We start from the raw sequence: 7500 nt of genomic DNA, 5'->3' as shown, positions 1-7500 counted from the left end.
TTCAGAAATCGATCTCCAGAATCGCACTAAAATGGCGAAGAAGAAGGGGAAGATTGCATGCAGAAGAGATATAAGTTAACAAGAACCAAATAAAGAAAGTAATTAGATGGCTCACATCATAGACCGTGATTTCCACGGGAATCACATAGCCGGCCTCATCGGCGGCCTTGGCATTGTACTCCTTGCAGAAGGCCATGATGTTGACGCCCTTGGACCCCAGTGCAGGGCCCACCGGTGGGGCCGGAGTTGCTTTCCCCGCCTCTAGAGCGAGCTGGATAAGACCCACCACAGCAGCAGCCACAGCATGGAAAAAAAAAAAAAACTTTGCAATTCGAAGAGGGTAATCAAAGGGAAGTACAAAGAAAGGAAAATTACGGATCTGGAGATCTACCCTTTTTGGGATTCCCTGAGGACTTGGGTGGGGCCATGGCTTTTACGGCGAGAGGCCACGGAGTGCGAAGAAGAGAGGGTCCGCCCCGGAGAAGTGGACGGAAGGAGGAGGAGAAGGGAGGGAGGAAAGTGGAGGAGAGGTGGGGTTTGCAGGCGGACGGCGAGGGGACGCAGGGGAGTGAGAGAGAGCTCGACATGGTGGTCGCCATATGTGGGAGGGAGGAAGGGATGGTAAGAGGACTAGATAAATCTGGGAGATGGATTCGTCCGTTATCTAAGCTTGGATGCGGGATTTGGTTTGGATTTGGGTCAAAATCCCCAACGTTGACCCGACCCGTTTGATTATTGGATTGAAAGAAAGGAGACATTGTATCTCCCTCCTACCCCGTTTTGTGTTTGTTCGTTCGTTTGATGAAGCAATAGTTTATTCTGAGGACCGGTCCTCCCAAACAGCTCCCCGGAATGATTGGCTATATAAAATGCTACTAAATCCGTAGCACCATTCACCTCTTGGTTTCGCTTGAAATCTTGCAAAGTTCATGATAATCTTTGAAATATCCAACAATGGTTGGCGGGCATCTATGACAGCTCGATGCTTCGATGACCATGTTATTCTTGAATCATCTTCTAAGATAACACTATAGGTTTGTAGGATAATAAAAGTATATGAGAGTCCCTCCACTAAAAATGAAAAGAAAAAGAAGAGAAAGGAGTGAAAATTTGTAGTGAAGGGGAAAAAAAGCGAGATAAACCATAATGTTAGCCTATGAACCGCAACATTTTTATCATGGTTCTTAGATCTCATTTTTTCAGATTACGCCAAGTGTAGACGACATCGTTTTTCCACTTGATGAACTTGACATAATCCAGCTCAATCCAAAAAAACAATGACATTGGAATCCCTTATTACTCTATCACAACATTCATCCCTAATTACTCTGTCACAACAATTAATGCAATTTTTTGTAGGACGAAATTCAATCAAGGTTGCACATCTTGCTTTTTTGACCAAGCCCTTGAATGGATTGGGTTGTCTGGATCCCGTTTAATTTGGAGGCCCAGGCGACGGACTTGGGACGGCCTAAGAGGTCGTGGAGCATGCGTAAAGGTGTGTCGATGCAAAAAGAAAGAGTGAGGATAGCAACTGAGCGGGCTGTGGTAATGGCGAGGTAGACGAGACGATGAGCAATTTCGGGTGTTGATGAAATTTCTAAGAGAGGTTCTCCATTTGTGCTGATTGGGTTGGAGTTTGCTTCAGGGTCTTTAGGCTTGGACTAGTTGGGTTGGGCTGCCCTTTGTTGTTGGGCTGTTGGTCTCCCTCCCTCCCCTCCTGGTTTTTTTTCTTGTTTCTCCTTTGTACTCATTTCATCTCTAATAACAGCTATGGCCATTCTTCTGATTTTCTTCTAGCTTCTCCATTGTGCTCATTTCATCTCTAATAAAATCATGGCACTATATTGTCCAAATAAATAGTCTTGGAGGTTAAATTGGCAAAAATATATTTTTTCTTGTCTCAAATGGCAGATGACAACAACTGTTTATTAGTGGTACTGCATGTATGTACCTCAATTTAAATATTTTATTATGTATTTAATATGCTAGTATAATAAAAACTATTTATTTTGTATCTAAATAAAGCATATATTAGATATTACCAAAATACATGATTTTGATTTTGAGATATCTTAATTTTAATGTGGATCTTCAATTTGAATGTCTCACTATTGTTTTGAAAGTTAGAAGGATATATTCCTTCTCTTGAAAGGAACAAAATGACGTACCAAGAAAACAAGAGCAAAATTTCTCCTTGCATATGCTGGCTAATACGAGATAGGTTGGAATTTGGAAATCTTGATGGACTGCAAACATTTCAGATCATGTTTGTCACTAAATCATTAATTTAAGTGTTCATGATGCTATTGCAATTCCAGCAGCGAGGCACATTTGGCTTGATAACATTTTAATGTTCAGCATTTTTAAAGTCCATAAAATCTTAGAAAAATTCTGAGAGTTTCTTTGGATATTTCTAAAAGATTAGACCAAAAATTCCATGAGAATCGGGCCTATTAAACAAATTTTTTAGAAGCCCATCCACACCCAATCCAAATTCTAGTATTTGGGCTTCCGGAAGTAAAAGACTTATGGGCTGGGTAGATTTTGGTCTGGAGAAATGCTTTGAGCACTGCAGGTGGTGCGCACTGCCCGTGATGATTGGCTCACATGTCAGGTGGGGGTGCGGCATCCAATTTTTTTTTTTTTTCGATCTTGCACGTGGGCCAATCACTGTGGCGGTGTGTGCAGTGTTGCACCGCTTGCGGTGCACAAAATATTTCTCTTTTGGTCCAGGTGGAGTTTTTTTCCACCTGTATAGGCTGAGCGGCGTTTGGTTGATATAGGGCTATGCCTAGATATATAGAAGGCCCACCCACGGATTCTATAGGATTGCCAGCCTAATTCTATTGGAATAGTTAATTGCAAATCTAAAAGAACAAAAAAATATTATTAAATAGAACTGATGAGACTAGTCCCCTCTCTATTTGTGAAAAAAAAAATCCACGATGGAAACCAAAGTGCTACTCAACAAACAACGAGGAGCACATCCAACTTGATTTTCTTATGATTATAGATTATATGCTGATGGACGACAGACTAATTTGAAAATTCTAGATGATTTTGAAGATTCAGATACTGTCTTTGATGAGTGAGGCATATTATAAAAAAACTCCTGCAGACTTGATCCTTGATTATTCGAGAGCTTTTGAGATCCTCCTTATCGGATATACTTTGATTAGAGATTGAAAAATCAAGATACTACTCAATAAACAGCGAGGAGCACATCTAGTTTGATTCTTTTATGGTTGCAGATTGCAGGTTAATTGGACAATAGACTGATTGAAGATCCCAAATGATTGACGGCTTTGGTTTGATGGCTTTATTTCATGTAATTTATTATCTCATAAAATTCTTATATATGAACACATAAATTGTCTTTGGAGAAATCAGCAGCGATCCTTTTAAGTTGTCTTCTACGTCAATTTTATGCTGGTAATCAGTTGAAAAATTGAAATAGAGGATGTAAAAAAGAAACCTTCATTTATTTAATGAAACTGATGAGACTAATCCCTTCCTAATTCTCGAAAAAAAATCTATAAAAAAAAGCTTGTGCATAGAAAATAATTGACAATCGGACCATATAAAGTCATTATATTAGATTTTATAATGAAGTTCACTTTATTTTATGCTAATCAGTTATTTACAGTATGGTATAAAGATGACCAAAGAATAGGCATAAAGTTTCATCTATTTATAAAATAAAATTCTATATAAAAATTAGTTATGATGTGTCATTAGTGTTGTAATGCATGAAAAATCGTGTGTTGATTATAATGTATTTATCGGCATGATTCTTATTGATAATTATTTGTAATCAAGTATGCGTGTATATTCTACGGAGGAATTGGAGTTTTAAATGTGACTATATCAGTTTTCAATTAACAAATCTAAATAAAATTTTATTAAAGATTTTTGAAATATTTTAAATAATTAAAATGAAGATACTTATATTAGGTTAGGCCAAATTGGAGAATGATATAATTTATTTGATTAAATCGATCCAGATTGGCTCATACTAGCATGTATCGAGATTTATTTTATATATTTTAAATTGATCCGGGCTTTGACTAAAGATAAACCTCTAGTAAAGTTATAGAGATATATTTGATGGTTTGATAAATTAAGCTCTACACAACATTGTAGATAACATTCATTTTCCGTCATTGTGATTGATTCAGATACTGCCTCTGATGGTGAGATATGTTAGAAAAGAATCCCTATGAATTTGATCTCTGACTTATTTAAGGGCTTGTGAGATCATTTTTATAGGATATACTAGGATTAGGAATTGAAAACCAAGGTACTACTCAGTAAATAGCGGGAACACATTCAATTTGGTTTTCTTATGGTTGTAGATTGTAGGCTAATTGGACGATAGGCTGATTTGAAGATCTCAGATGATTTCGACGGTTTCGATTTCGATGACTTTATTTTTATTTAAATTTTATTGTTCCATAAAATTTTATACATGAACACATAAATTTTGAAAAAATCAGGTCCTTTTGAAATGGAGGATGCAAAAAAAAAAAAAAAAAAAACCTTCATTTATTTAATGAAACCGGTGAGACTAGTCCCTCCCTAATTCTCAAAAAAAATCTATAAAAAAAAAAAAGCTTGTATGCAGAAAATAATTGACAATCGGACCACATAATCTGTCTTCGGAGAAATGAGCAGCGGTCTTTTAAGTTATCTCGTGTGTCCATGCCATCTCCGTAAGCAGTTGAAAAACTTTAGGCTGAAAAATCTGAAAAAGAAACCTTCATTTACTTAATGAAACCGGAGCGGCTAAACCCTCCCTATTTCTCAAAAGAAATTCTACAAAGGGAATCTTATACGCAGAAAATGGTCGAATAGATCATGGAATACGTAAACTGCCTTCGAGAAATGAGTACTGGTCTTTTCATGATGTCTTATAGGTAATCACTCCCCGCGAAAGGGGCAATCCAGATGACCTTGGTTCTGTGAGAACTGGTCAACTACGGGTTGGAGCGTGTCATGGGTTACGACTACCGTGATCCTTTTTTTTATATTGTCGTTTCCTGATTGCAACCACTACTGTGGCCTTTATGGTAGCACAGGCTTCCCTGCCTTCACGTTGAGGTCTGCTTATTATAATACAACTATTATACTAGTGTGCTTTCTCACACAATTTATGTCATATATTTTTGAGGTCCATGTGAGCGAGATAATGGACAACATAAATTTGCATCATGAAGTTACCACTGCTTGACTTCAACCCTCCAGACTAGCAATTTTTATACGCTCCAATCCTGTGCAAAAACCTATAACATTAAGGACAAAAGATAGTCTGTTTGGATCTTTCTGACAGTCCATTTTGGTCAGATTAAGTTTGAATGGTCCAAGCACCGTAATGAACTGGTGATTTAATGTTGCGTCTTGCAGCCAGATTCCATTATGTTGATGCGACAAACCAATTTGAAAACTATAAAATTATGAGAGAAGGGATTGTTAAAGCTGGTTAGGTGGAAGTGGTTGTCACAGAGTGATGAAGTGGTGCTGTGGAAAATTTGTTGGGCTAGCGCCTGCAACTGTTGAATGAGTACGGCGGCAATGGCTCCAATAGTCCAACAGCATCAAAGTGAAGCCAAAAATCCTCAGTGCTTTAGGTTGAGCAAGCGCTTTGCAACCATGCTCTGAAGATTTTATCAGGTGTGAACTATGAGATAAGGTGGTTTTGGCTAATGGTAGAGGAAAGAGAATAGGAGATCCATAGGAAGGTGTGTTCTGACAAGTCCTTTTAGCTTTGGCAAATTTTTGTGCACCAGGGTGATGTAGAAAATTCCAAGTGGATGCACGTCTCATCCGATTGATCACGTAGTCATCACTTTCCAACACCATTTAATATCTGTAGATCAATTTTTTCATTTAAAAATTTCGTACGATAAATATTATTTTTTGAAAAAAATTATAACATTCTATATTCCATATTATGACATCCTGTCTATAATATGCACAGAATGTCATAATTTTTTCTAAAGAATATGGAATATTTTGTCATTCAAATTTTCAAACGAAAAAATCTGATCTGTAGCATCAAATGCATATTGAAAAGTGGTTGGATAAAAATACCTATCTCATATTATGATATCTTAAGCCTATATGTACATCTGGTTATATTATGTCATAGGTTGTCATAATTTTTTTTCCAAAAATCAGAGATATTTGTCATCATAAATTTTTAAATAAAAAAATCGATCTCAAGTATTAAATGCGCATTAGAAATGATGGCTACTTGGATCAATCGGATGAGGCTGCATTCTACGTCAGATTTTCTCAATACCTCCAGTGTATAAAAAATTCTCTTTAGCTTCGTTCCCTTCATGCTATCTTGACAACCACTAGGGCCCAACAAATGGCCGTGTAAAAAGAATAGTTCTTCATGTGGAGGCATCGTATATCTTTTTGGCATCAAAAATCAAAAGAATTAGAATCCATGGAGTAAGAGCAACAGTAAGAAGACAGCAAGTTAAACCAAAATCAAGACCACAAAGTCAGTCACCATTGTTATCCAGAATCTTTGGAGAAAGTCATAAGGCTGAGTCCTCTTCTCCATAAAGTTTAGCTTTAGTTTATGGGTTCAGATTGTATCTTCGATGAAAGAGTGATTCACATTCTTTATGACATTAACTCATTAAGTGGCGCAATAGCCACTTAAGATTTGAGGCAATAGAGAAAGATGTTGAGTGCTTTGAGAGCTGTGAAAGATGTAATCCAAAGATTGATGTTGCAAAAGAGATCAATCATTTTTGCATAAAAATATGCCAAACCTTTAATTTCTCATCTACCGGATTTTCAAACTTGAAATGATGCTTTGAAATAGAGATACAAGATAATAAGAAGTGGATAAAATAGTCCAATGAGCTGTAATTAAACAAATAATTTCAGCATTTTACTAGGCCAAAGTTGGACTGCATAGGCGAGCTAGTGTGAATCTTCTTTAATTTTTTTTGGTAATCCAGAGTTCATCAAACTATTCTAATATAATACAATCGTAAGAATCAGAAAATACGATGTCTAACAATTGAAAAGAAAAATCAGATATAGACTTTCAATGTAGAATCTATGATAATAGCGAATCTTCTTTCATGAGACGGGACTGAGTGCACAAGAAATTAGGCTACTAAAGAAATATATCAAAATTATTGAACACTAAGTCAATAAATGATCACAACAAAAGATCAACAATGATTGTGGATGGCTGTAGAATGTACGGAGTAGATCGATCATACCGGCTCAAGATCCAAAACAAACACCAAATAAAAAATATTTATGGAGAGTTGCGAGAAAAAAAAATATGAAAGAACAAAATAAGGAGAGAAAATAAATTATTCAAAGAAGAATATAGGCCAATATCTTTCAAAGATGCTCATGAAAGAGTCTTCACAAGCACAAAATCTCTCCTCTTTCTTTTTTCACACGTTCCAAAAAGACACCAATGGTTTCTTCAAAAGACATTATAGTAGAATTTTACTCTTA

At 36.5% G+C, this 7500-nt stretch overlaps 1 long non-coding RNA gene across 1 annotated transcript in view; it reads right to left on the bottom strand.

The window, feature by feature from the left end:
• Positions 1–678, bottom strand: part of LOC140857212 (uncharacterized) — a 1092-nt gene extending 414 nt beyond the window's left edge. Inside the window, exons 1-2 of the long non-coding RNA XR_012140799.1 lie at positions 392–678; positions 116–271 (exon numbers count right to left, since the gene is read on the bottom strand). This is a non-coding gene — a long non-coding RNA (uncharacterized lncRNA). The remainder of the gene's footprint in view (positions 1–115; positions 272–391) is intronic.
• Positions 679–7500: the final 6822 nt, after the last annotated feature.

Source organism: Elaeis guineensis, chromosome 4 (assembly GCF_000442705.2).
Source record: "Elaeis guineensis isolate ETL-2024a chromosome 4, EG11, whole genome shotgun sequence".
Lineage (NCBI taxonomy): Eukaryota > Viridiplantae > Streptophyta > Magnoliopsida > Arecales > Arecaceae > Elaeis > Elaeis guineensis.
The sequence above is the reverse complement of the archived record's forward strand: the minus strand, read 5'-3'. Positions and strand labels throughout refer to the sequence as shown.